This window comes from Trachurus trachurus (genome assembly GCF_905171665.1).
Source record: "Trachurus trachurus genome assembly, chromosome: 13".
In the NCBI taxonomy this organism is placed as follows: domain Eukaryota; kingdom Metazoa; phylum Chordata; class Actinopteri; order Carangiformes; family Carangidae; genus Trachurus; species Trachurus trachurus.
The window spans coordinates 13,648,537-13,660,951 of NC_139892.1; the positions used below are offsets into that span (position 1 = coordinate 13,648,537).

Sequence of the window (12,415 nt, forward strand, 5' to 3'; positions counted from 1 at the left end):
GACCAGAGCTGCAGGTTTAATTTAATCATCATCATCATCATCATCATCATTGTAGCTCCACAGTTCAAGGTCGCTCGTCTCTTCACACTCGTCCATTTAGATTTTTTAAAAAAAATCTTTATTAAGATAATTTTATCAGTTCAGCTCAGTTTTCATGTCTGATCCGAGCAGCACAAGAGTCGCTCAAGGTCAAACCGGTGAAACATCCGTCTCTTATCAAGAGGGAAAGTTTAGGGACAATACAGGAGAACACACCCTGGGAAAACAACTCCACACACACACACACACACACTTAAACACACACACACACACACACACACACACACACACACACACACACACACACACACACACACACACACACACACACACACACACACACACACACACACACACACACACACACACACACACACACACACACACACACACACACACACACACACACACACACACACACACACACACACACACACACACACACACACACACTCTTCCTCCTCCTCCACACTGCCCTCTTCTGGACCAAAGGAAACTAAATACGGAGATAGGCTATTAAGTTTTTGCTGAGGCAGACGTCAAAATGCCTGAAAATAAACTCCTGGAAATAAACTCCATCGCCATCGGCTCAGGACGAGGAAGAGAAAACACACACACACACACACACTTTCTATCAGGCTCAGCAGTGTCTGTGTCAGATATCAACCTTTCGTTTGATGCCCCCCTCCCTCCACCAACCTCCACCAACCAGCCGTCTCTCTCTCTCTCTCCCTCTTCATTGCCAGTATAATCAGAGCCCCTGCTGCAGGAATCTGAGTAATGTTTTCCAGACGCTCTCTCTCTGTGTGTGTGTGTGTGTGTGTGTGTGTGTGTGTGTGTCTCTCTCTCACCACAGTGTGAGAAGACACCGGTCAGACAGCAGGAAACAGCCACAGATACAGGAGAAGATAGAGACTCACAGCTGTTTAACACCCGACACATCAACCGCATATTCAGTCGGTTTATTCCTGCTCAACTCTGGACTGGAGAGAGAGAGACTGTAAAGGTGTGTGTGTGTGTGTGTGTGTGTGTGTGTGTGTGCGTGTTTCTGCAGGCTCATGCTGAGGCAGCATATTTGTGCTGAGTTGGAGGGAGGAGGGGCTGAATCTGACCACCAGTATCTCCCCCAGCTGTCAGACTTTAACCCTCCCTTATCCGACTCTGAAGGAGGCCGACGCTGCACAGATTAAAGCTACATTCAACAACATATTATATTAAATAATTATAAACACTGAATGAAAATACATAATAAATGCAACTCTTTTCTTTTTGCTTCCACTGTTTTCAAAGTCGATCAACAAATTGAGTTGCACGAGGAAAAAGGTGGCGACACTGAATCGGCTCCTGGTCCCCAACACTCCCTGTGCACGACCAGGAAACTAATAATATTTCATAATCCCTAACTATTATATACATATAATCACTGGATCGGGGATTTATGTTGAGATTAAGACCTCATTTGCAAGTGAGATCATCTGAGAAATAAATAACGAAAAGAGAAGAAAAATGAAATGGTACAAATTTAAATTAAACATTGAGATGTGTATAATAATAAACAAGTGGACTTGTTTGTTCATGATTGAAGAGTTTGTCTAAAGGTTATGCATTAAAACTATGCATTAACATCCACAACCATAACTGCAAGTTAGAAAATAGATTAGGTAAAATAAATTTCAAAATAAAAGCCCACATTATAACCCGGCCTTTTGTTGTGACAAGCCCGGGACACACCTGGTGCAGCAATAAGGTTGTGTAATCAGGCCACACCTGCACCAGGTAGAGACGGACGATCTTAACTCTGATGAAAAATGATCCAAAAACAAAAGAGCTGCATTTTGTATTTTGGTTCAGTAAATATTTGACCGAGCAGATCATCCTCACACTCACACACTTTACCTGAGACAATACACAGCGTTCAATCTGTCCTTTACAACTCGGAGGTAATAAACGATCTGATATAAAAGGTCGCGGCCATGGAGACAAACCAAACATTGTTTTTTATATTGGGGTCATTTGGTCGCCAACAGGCCGTTGTCATGAATGCAACGTTGGGACATCATCATCATCACCATTGGCACAACAGGTGCATTTCATTTACGAGACTACATGGGCGCTTCTAAAAGTTTGAGCTACGGAGAAGGATTTAAAGGGATAGTTCAACATTTTGGCTAATTGGCCCATTGCCATAATCCCTATAGTCATAGCAGTAGGTTTGTTACCTTTAAGAGTTGTTTTAGAGGTAAATGCAGAGACTGCTTGCCGAAAAACAGCCCTCGACGGGAACACGCATCAGCGGTTTTGCATGAATTTCCCTCTAAAACAACTCTGTGTGGTAACGTTCTGTTATTATCTCTTCGTTAAGCCCGTTTGTGGTTTAACAGCTGTTAAACTAACAGAAAACATTCATAAGCAGGAACATGAGCTATGATTCATGTTTGGAGAGAAATGAATATAACGAAGTGTTTGGCAGAAACACCTCACTGGGGACAGAGATGTAACGATGCTGCTGTGACATCGACCACTACTGTTCATCTACTGAGAATATACTGATTAACATGTAAATGTGAATATTCAAGGACAATGATCTGAATATAATGTGCACATACACACACCGTCACTGTTAGGGTCAGTTATCCTGGATGTGTTAAACTTACATGAGGTCACTTAAAGGTTTATTACCAAATATTCTGTGTGTGTTTGGCCTTTAAAAGAAGCCAAAAAAAGCCTCCTTATTTCCTATTGAAAGCTCAGCCTCTCTCTCTCACACACACACACACACACACTCTCTCTCTCTCTCTCTCTAGGAGAAAACACCAAATTAAACATTGCGTTGTTTTGTTTGAACAGGAAAAGAAAAAGCTCAGATCCCACTCTGACCACTTTCAGGCAGATACACGTGACCTCGACTCCGTGGGAAATCAGAAATGGGAACTTGACTTTCGCCTCCTGCGCCCTCTCTCTCTTCTCTTCTCTCTCTCTCTCTCTCTCTCACCCCCCCCTCCTCCCCTCCTCCCCTTCCTTTAAATTCCTCTTCCCTCTCTCACTTCCTCTCCAGAAAAGTTGGTTCAGAGCGATCTTGGATATATTTAGATATTTTCCACTCTCCCTGCAGAGAACCAGGGCATGCTTGGGAACGTGTCGCCATGGAGACGCATCATGACCTCACTGATCAGTCATGTTATCAATATCATCATCATCATCATCATCAGCCGATACCGATCTGCACTGGTGGTGGTGATGAGACGTGTATTAGTCACTCACACACGCACAAACACACACACAAACACACACAACTCTTCTTGGAGCTTCATCCGGTGCAGCTACAACACAATGTGTGTGTGTGTGTTTGTGTGTGTGTTGTAATGTTGTATTGTTGTGTAATGCTTCCTCTCTAACATCATGAGTCTGCTGCTCATTCATTCATCACACGGGGCGGGAAAAAAACTACAACACAATCAAACTAATGTGAGTCAATATGATGATGATGATTGGTTGGGAATACAGTGATCTATTTCAAAATAAAAGTGTGAAAAACATAAGTAATTAATTTCAATTAATTATTATAGGGATTTTAAAACCTTTTTTTAGAGAACGAAGGGCTGTGAAACATTCGTGTTGAGCTGAAAAACAAGTGAGAAGTTGTTTGGTGGTGATTGTTTGAGATTACGGTGAGCCATTTCAAAATAAAAGTGTTAAATATGAATAATAAATTACGCTTAATAATTACTTCCTGTTTGTAGGAATTTTTTTAAAGGAGCATTATCGCAAATCCAAATTCTTAATTCGGCCACTAGATGGAGCCAGGCGGAGCTTATCAGATATAAACAAGTGGGCATCTGTCAGAGAGAGAGAGAGAGCAGCCTCGTTTAGTCCCCCCCCCCCCCTCCCCCTCCCTCCTCCTCCCTCCTCCCTCCTCCCTCCTCCTCCTCCTCCTCCCTCACCAGGCTGAATGAACGTGCAATCGCGGGAAAAAGAAAACTCGCTAGTGGAAGCGGCAGCTCTACGTCGCGCACAACCACAACAATGGCAACAACAGCAACTGCAACTTCCTCCTCCTTAATAACGCTGAGAGGACAGCTGAAGAAAGACACGGACGTGGAGACAAAGTGTTCTACCAGCGATTCAGTGACTGTAAGCAGCCTAACACTGCTACATTACAATTTACTGTTGCATTTTTCCGGTTCGGAGGTTGGATTTGCGAGTTCCGAGTGCAATTGAACGCAGCAAGCGCCGGGCCGGCTTGGATCATAACAAAGACAAATGCTGCATTTGCCCCACGGACACTACACTGTTGGCGATTTTTTTTGTAAATTTAGTTATGGCTCCCCCCGACCCATCTTTTGCATATTTCAGCTTATTTTATGCTATGACTGCTGTATTTGCGATAATGCTCCTTTAATGTTTCCAAATGCTGCAAAACATTTGCGTTGAGCTGAAAAACAGATGAGAGTTATTTTGGTGCAGATAGGATAAAATTCCAGTGAGGCATTTCAAAATAAAAGCGGGAAATGTATACAAACACAATCAAACGAATGTAATGTAATGAATGTGATGATGATGATGAAGCAGCAGCTGTTGGTCCATATGATGCGACACATGTGCGACACGCCCTCTTCTGACATACTAATGCTAAATATGTAGCGTATGTTCGCTATGTTCCCTCTTCATTTAAACAAACTGTGGAGATAAAAATATCCGGCGACGCCACAGAGACACGGACGTTAACTCTTCGTCGTGTTTGCTCAACACAACAGAAGCAAATATTGACCGGTCGATAACCATTAAAGGACGTAACAGTGATAAATGTTAATGTGGCGGTCACACACAGACACAGAGACTGATGTCACTGTGTCTGTGCTGCTGCCTGTGTTAAAGGGATAGTTCAACATTTTGTCAACTTCTCCTCTCACCATAATCCCTATAGTCGGTGCATGTTGTTTTGAGATCCGCGGGGCAGAGACGTGAGCTGCTCAAACTCATCAGATACACAATCCAACGACTCCAAAACGCTCAGGTGGACAAGTTGTGACCTGCACATTCACCACGCTATGAGATAATCAAGTAATTTTATGTAACATTACTACACATGAAGCAAATACTCTGAACTACTTTGCGCTTTTGAAATCCCTCCGCCCAGCAGCCGAGTCTGGAATGTAGTTCCGGCTGCATTTACCTCTAAAACAACTCTTTCTAGTACATGATTATTTGATAGTGTGCACCTGCACCGACAATTAAAGTTTTTTTTTAGAGCTGTTTTACATCAGGGTTTATCCTGCATAGAGAATTGGAAGACAACAACTTCCATGAAATGTCACACCTACCAACTTTCATATGGGATAAAAGTGTGTAAATAAGATGTGTTTGGTCCTTGAATCTGAAGGAACTGTGTCTGGAAAAAGTCTTTGAATGTGACGTTTAAGAAAGTGTACCTAACACTGAATAATATGCTTTACTATTTAAGCCACAATAAAAGTTGATAACCACAATACTAAGTGCAACTTTTTCTTCCAAAATGATTCTTATATATAAACTAAAGATCAGATATTTGAAGACTTTTATTCAAGTTAAACTCTAAAAGCTGGCTTAAACTTCTACTAAAGTCATTTTCTGGTAACGTTACGTACTTTTACTCGTGTTTTGCTTTCAAATACTTTATACAAGACTTCCTGATTCTTGCACCTTAAAAAGTTGAATTAACAGCACAACAGATTATTTTAAAAAAGAGAGAGAGAGAGAGAGATCATGTGGAGGTCAAACAGTTGCAGACGTCATGAATTCTTCTAATATGAGAAAAAAAAGGCTATTAATATTAACTGATGGCATACAGTGAATTTGTCAGGACTTAACGCAGCCTGGGTCTCGTTCAAGAGACTAAGCAAAGCAAAACAAAAGAGAAAAACGACCACAAGCAAGAAAACATGACAGCGAACGACAAACAATCATTAACCCCTGGAGGAAACTCAATGTAAATAGACTTTTTTTGTTGTTGTTACAAGAAAACTCCACTTGTAGCCTCACTATTCCTGCGATTAACTTGTATTTCCTAATGAAAACTGACTTTAAAGTCACTGAATAAGAACAACGTGTAGTTCTGGAGGAGACTCGGCCTCCACAGAGTTGAATGAGTGCAGCTCCAGTGAAGCCTCTATAGGTCAGTCGCTGCTCCGAGGCTTTTGGGCCGAGCTGCACCGTTGCATCATCCCTGAGAACAGCTCTGATGGTTCATGTCCGTGAGTCTTTACTGAAGGTTTCATCAGACCGACGCCGACGAAAACATGACGTCAGAGAAAATAACTCATCAGCCTGAACCGAAACGACAAAGTGAATCTGGGAAGTTTCTGTAAGTCTGAAAAAAATAATAATAATCATAACAACAAGTGGATCGAGTTTCTTTGTATAAAAACTGCTGAGGAAACAGTAACATCACCTATCAGACAGACACATACTGTACATCTGGTCTCTATGACGACCACGCCCGTCTCCATTACAGCGTCCTGAACAATCACTTCACCCGTTCGTCTAAAGCTTCAGTCCCAACAGGCTGAATCCCTGCACCGCTGCAGCTGGCTGCAAACCAAAGGCAATACGTCCACCGTGGCCGTGTGTTGTGTTCAAGGACCGTACGTAATGATTTTGGGTGGGGTTTTGGCCTATAATACAATAAACTGCTCCTTTGCACTACATATTTATTGATTACATTTATTAAGCTACTACTAAAATACCTGCTCTTTTTGCACATTTCTGATTTTAATACTCTTTAATATATTTTTATGCAGATTTATTTATTTTACATTTAATACACTTGATACAGTAGCTGATACAAGAGATTGCTGCTAAACAAAGTTTGATTGTATCATTTGCAATGACAATAAAGCTTCTTCTTCTTCTTCTTGAGTTCTACGGTGGCCATGAGGGGTCAAAGCGCTGCACTTTGACAAAAACTTACAACACAATGGAAAAGTTTCTAGGGGACACAAGAAAGTGACTGACACAGCTGAGGCCCGGGGTTTGAAGATAAAGTGAGCTTGTTCGGTTTATTATAACGTCAATATCACATACAGATTTTATTGTTAAAGGGATAGTTCGACATTTTGGCAAATTGGCCCACCGCCATAATCCCTATATGGCAGTAGGTTTGTTACCTTTAATTGTCGGTGCAAGTTACTTTTAGAATGGCGGAGCAGAGCCGCGAGCTGCTCAGAGCTACGCTACGGAGGCTAATGGGATTTCTTGGTTTCCCTCATCACACTCATCAAATACACAATCCAACAACTCCAAAACGCTCTGGTGGACAAGTTGTGACCTGCACATTCACCACGCTATGAAATATAATATACAGAACGTTACGAGACGGAGTTGTTTTAGAGGCAAATTCATGCAAAACAGCTGATGCGAGTTGCCTTCACTGAGTTGACCCCTCAGGGCCACCGTACTATTGACTATTTTGAGTTCCTGTTTGTTATGAACCAACAACTGACTGAGGAGGAGCTTCTTCTTCTTCTTTTTGATTTCTCAGCAGATTTTTTGGGACGTTCATTTGTGAGTTTCAGATGTTTTGAATAGTTACAGCTGACGACTTGATGACGAATTTAAATGTTTTAATATGATAAGTCACCTCTTAAAACTCACTTCTTTTATGAGGATCTGTGACATCTTTTTATCTTCTTTTATTTCTCTAACATCCTCAATTTCTTTGGGTTATTTATATTTCCTTTTACTGTTTTTATGGCTTTCATTTTACTCCTTATTGTCTTACATGTTATAAATTTTATGTTTCTATTGTTTTGTTTTTTATCGCTGTCTCGTTTGACTTTATTGTACTGCCTCTTTCAACCATTGTTATCTTTTACTGACGACTTTTATGTTTTACCTGTTTAAGTCTATATTTTTAATCTCATTTTGTTGCTTTGTGTCGTTTAAGTACATATATCTCCTTTTCTACCTCTTTTAATTGTTTACGTTATCTTACATCTGTCTGTGGTTCCTCCTGATCTCAGTTCATGTCGTTGGGTTCTTCTGCTGTTGTTCTTGTATTTGTTGTGTGCCACAAAAATAAAGAAACTATTAGTATTATTGTTATTAAATTCAACCAAAAACAGGAGGAGCTCAAAATCAGTAAAAGGTTTGGAGCAACATGAGCACATTTTACCCACAATGCACCGGTGCGACGGCTCCACTCTCCAGTCGCCTGCCTGCGTGTCTCTCTCTGTTTTAAGTGAGTTGTCATTTCCCAGCAGGCCTGGCTCTGCTCCCGACACTCCGCAGCTCCTCAGACATGAACCGAGCCGCTAATACGAGTCATTAAAATCTCCACCACGATAAATATTACGTGAACTTTCTGGCCTTTCGCTGCCGAGACACAAACCAGAGGAGGGAATCAAACCTTAAACCTAAAACCTTAAACCTGCCGGGCCACAAATCAGAAGAAGAACGTCGACCTTTGATCCACTAAGTGCCCGTTTTAAGCTGCTGTAAATCTCCATGTTTGACTAATAAAAAAACAAGGTCCTGACATTATCCAGACCGTCACTCTTTCATATTTCACTTTCCCTCCTAAAATCTCCCTCTTCCTCTTCTCTCACTTTTGCATTTTTCCCCCCAAAAATCTAAAAAGTACAAATTAGTGCACGATTCCTGCCTTTAATGGAAACATCAGCCAACCAGAGTGGCTGCTTATCAACGTCTTAAAGAACATTAAATGTCAAAAAGGAAGGAAGGGAGGAGGGAGGGAGGAGGAGGGAAAGGGGGGGGGGGGGGTACAAGACTGGCAAATGAGACAAGAGGCTAAAGCGAGTGAGACAAAAAAAAAGAAAAAGATTAAAAAAATAGAAACGCAAAGAAAAAATAAATGGCAGTGCAGGGCGGCCGTGATGTCAGAGCGAAAGAATGTAAGCCATGTGGGCGGGCGAACGAGCCTGGAAACAGAAGAGAGGGCAGAGAGAGAGAGAGAGAGAGAGAGAAGGGGGGGGGGGGGGGGGTGAGAAGAGGGGGGGTGATGAAAGAGAAGTATCAAGAAAGAAAAAGAGGATCAAGAGACAGGAAGTTGGTGACAGATGGTGAAAGTGTCTCAGTGACGAGAGAATAGATACTAAATGTATTAGATTAAGGCGTGACCTTATACATGTGTGTGTGTGTTTGTGTGTGTGTCTGTGTGTGTGTTTGCGTGTGTGTTTGTGTGTGTGTTTGCGTGTGTGTGCGCGCTGACATAACCGGCGGTGGCCCAGCTCTATATTGACACTAGGGGTTTCCCAGGGGCCAAACACACTCTGTTCCCATTTCTCTCAGCCTACTTCGTCTCTCTCTCTCTTGGTGCCCTAACTGTGGGTTAAGTGAATCACCACAGTGTGTGTGTGTGTGTGTGTGTGTGTGTGTGTGTGTGTGTGTGTGTGTGTGTGTGTGCGTGTGTGTGTGTGTGTGTGTGTGTGTGTGTGTGTCCATGTGGACCAGACCATGACCGCCCGTGCAGATGTTTCCACGGTGAACAGATGTGACACCGTCCGAGACACTCGAGGAGAGTGAAGCAACAGAAACAGTTAATAAGTGAAAACTGACTTGTAGTTCTTCGTATTTGGTTGAATTCCCACACACACACAAACACACAAACACACACACACACCAAATATGGCAACGCTCCCTGCCCTTCACACACACACTTTTCCACTGTGGCAGCACTTTGGTCCTGCAGGAATTTCCTAAAGAGCCTCGTGTCCTCCTGTGTGTGTGTGTGTGTGTGTGTGTGTGTGAGATTGAACTGGGACTGCACTCAGTCTCTGTTCAAACAGTCTGAATTAAAAATACAAAAAAAAACTCTGACGACACCATGACGACAAAATTATTAACACCAACACTAATTTTATACCTGGAGCTTTTTACAGCAACGTGACACTGGCACAGTGTGAAGTCTCACACACAGAACCTGACCTCGTCAAACTACGTTCAACATTTAGCTCAGAACTAAAAATCAAAGAGTGAAATTTCTTCTTTATAAAAAATTGCAGGTTTTTATAAATAAACACACCTGTTGTACAAACAAAAACCATGAACCAGTTTATGCAGCTGTTGGACAACGAGTGTTGGGCGCGTCTCTTTAAAAAAGGAATTATTTATAGGTTCTAGTTACTTCCCACAAAAAATAACTGAGTTAGTAACTGAATTTTACTAGCCTACATTATAAAAGTAACCAATTACCAGGAAAAGTAACTAAAAACTACATGAACTTTAGATGTGATTTTTCACATGTCAAAAATTCTGCACATGTGAATCGTGGTTTCGGCCCAATTTTATGTGAATAACATGTGAATTCCCATGTGAACCAATTTTCCCATTTGTGTGCTCTACATGGTAACACATGTGGTCACGTTACCACATGTGGAAAATGGATTCACATGTGATTCACATAAAATTGGGCCAAAACTACATGATTCACATGTGCAGAATTTTTCACATGTGAATCACATCTGAAGTTCATGTGGTTTTTCTGTGGGGGGTAGTCCAGCTTTTTTCCCAACTAGGTGATGGACTAAAAACCATGTGTACATAACGTAGCTACACTTCAACAGGTATTTAATTTTGTGACGGGACATCTTGAAGCCAGTAACGGCACATTTAATTGTCAGTTAAGTGTATACAGTGTTATGTTATGGCGGGAAACAGTAACTTTTGGGATTACTCTGTACTGAAAGAAGTAGCGCCGTTTGCAGCGCTGTATATTTTACAGTATAATGCCGTTATTCCCGTCGCTGGAGGTTCAATTTCTGAGTCACTGAGCAGACGGAGGGAGGAGAAGATGATCCTCCATCGCTGCTGTCGGCCATGTTTGTTTGTTTGTTTTTGTTTGCGACTCCGGCCTGCGCTCAGTTGTGATGTGATGATTGTGATTGTGTGTCGCATGTGTTCACGTCTGATTAGAAACTGAGACTGTGGTTTTCACTGTTCATTAATCAATCAGAGCGGAGGCTTCACTCACACATGAAACGTAACATCATGATAACAGTGACGGAAACAAAGTCAGTTCAGAACGTCACTAATCACGACCTAGAAATCATCTCACCAGGCTAATACTTACATTTTAACATTAAAATAACAATATTGTGGGCCATTTCTTAAAAACACACCATCACTGTGGTCACAAACAGGAAGAAGAACTCGTCTGAAAGTGTAAAAGGAGTCTGATGCCTTTTTTTTTAAAGCTTTAACAAACAAACAAACCTGATAATAACCACTAATCCTTCTGTTAGAGGTGAAGCTGAAACATCTATTTCCATATTTTCCACCTTGATACTGATCTGATACCTGAACTTTGCATACTGGCCGATATCACTGAACCAACACCAGAGCATTTGAAGAAACTACAAGTTACATAACGTACATATCAGTGTTGGATTAAGGCTGTGAGAGTGTGTGTGTGCATAATACTTATATATTATACATTATTATATGTTATATTGCTATTTTACAACTTATTATAATATATATTGATTTAACATAGGGACAAGGGGTGGGGTTTAATAAGCTTTGGCTTCTTCCCGCTCCTTTTGAACATGAATACCGGTAAGTGTTAGCCTAAGTCTTGTTGTTGTTTCATTTTGTGTTGTCGTCTTGTATTTATTTTGTATGTATTTTGTTCTTTTTTTATTCTGTGTTCAAATAAACTTTCATTCAGAGTCACTGTAACTTAGAAAAAACATGAATAAATAAACTTGGGAATAAACTATTACATCCTTTAAACAGCTGTCAATCATAGTTAAATAGTTAAATAGTCAACATGTCTGATCAACAGTCTAAGTTATTATAAGTTGAACATCTGGGTTCAACCTCTGGGGGAACCGACGTTTTCACTTTTATAGCTGAATTGTGATCAACAGCAGCAGCTCAAACCTGAAGAACCAGATCCACAAACACAAACACACTCGACTTCATATTGTTGTTTTTTTTTCTAACCCTGAATTACGTCTGTGTACAAACTGTGACCTGACACACTCACACACTCTCTCTCTCTCTCTCTCTCTCTCTCTCTCTGCTCTCACACCGTCGACAGGCAGGTGGAGACTTGTCCAGGGAAGGAACTCAAAACATCAGGAACATCCAGCCTCCTCCTCCTTCAGTCATGTCACTCCTTCATATTCACTGAATCACAAATATATAAGAAAACTTCAAATTGCACAGAACAAAGCAGCTGGAGTTGCTCTCAATCGTTCTCTATAATGCACTGGAATCGATCATGACTTCTGGTTGAAAACAGACTAAAATTAAGTCTTCTTTCTTTTATTATAAAATGTGATTAACGATTAAAAAAAAATCACAATGTTTCTTAGATCAGATGGTGTTCACCAGAAATGTAAACAAATATGCAACCAGACAATGAAGATATGATTAT

The 12,415-nt window shown here is 41.1% G+C and overlaps 1 protein-coding gene across 3 annotated transcripts in view; it reads right to left on the minus strand.

The window, feature by feature from the left end:
- Positions 1 to 12,415, minus strand: part of LOC310996419 (unconventional myosin-Ic-like) — an 80,009-nt gene that overhangs the window by 44,548 nt on the left and 23,046 nt on the right. Inside the window, exon 1 of one of the 3 annotated variants that reach the window (XM_083985811.1) lies at positions 891 to 1,065. The exons of the other annotated variants lie outside the window; for them this stretch is intronic. The gene's annotated coding sequence lies outside the window, so the exon portion shown is untranslated. Of the gene's footprint in view, positions 1 to 890; positions 1,066 to 12,415 lie in introns of those variants that run through there. 3 annotated transcript variants of the gene reach the window in all.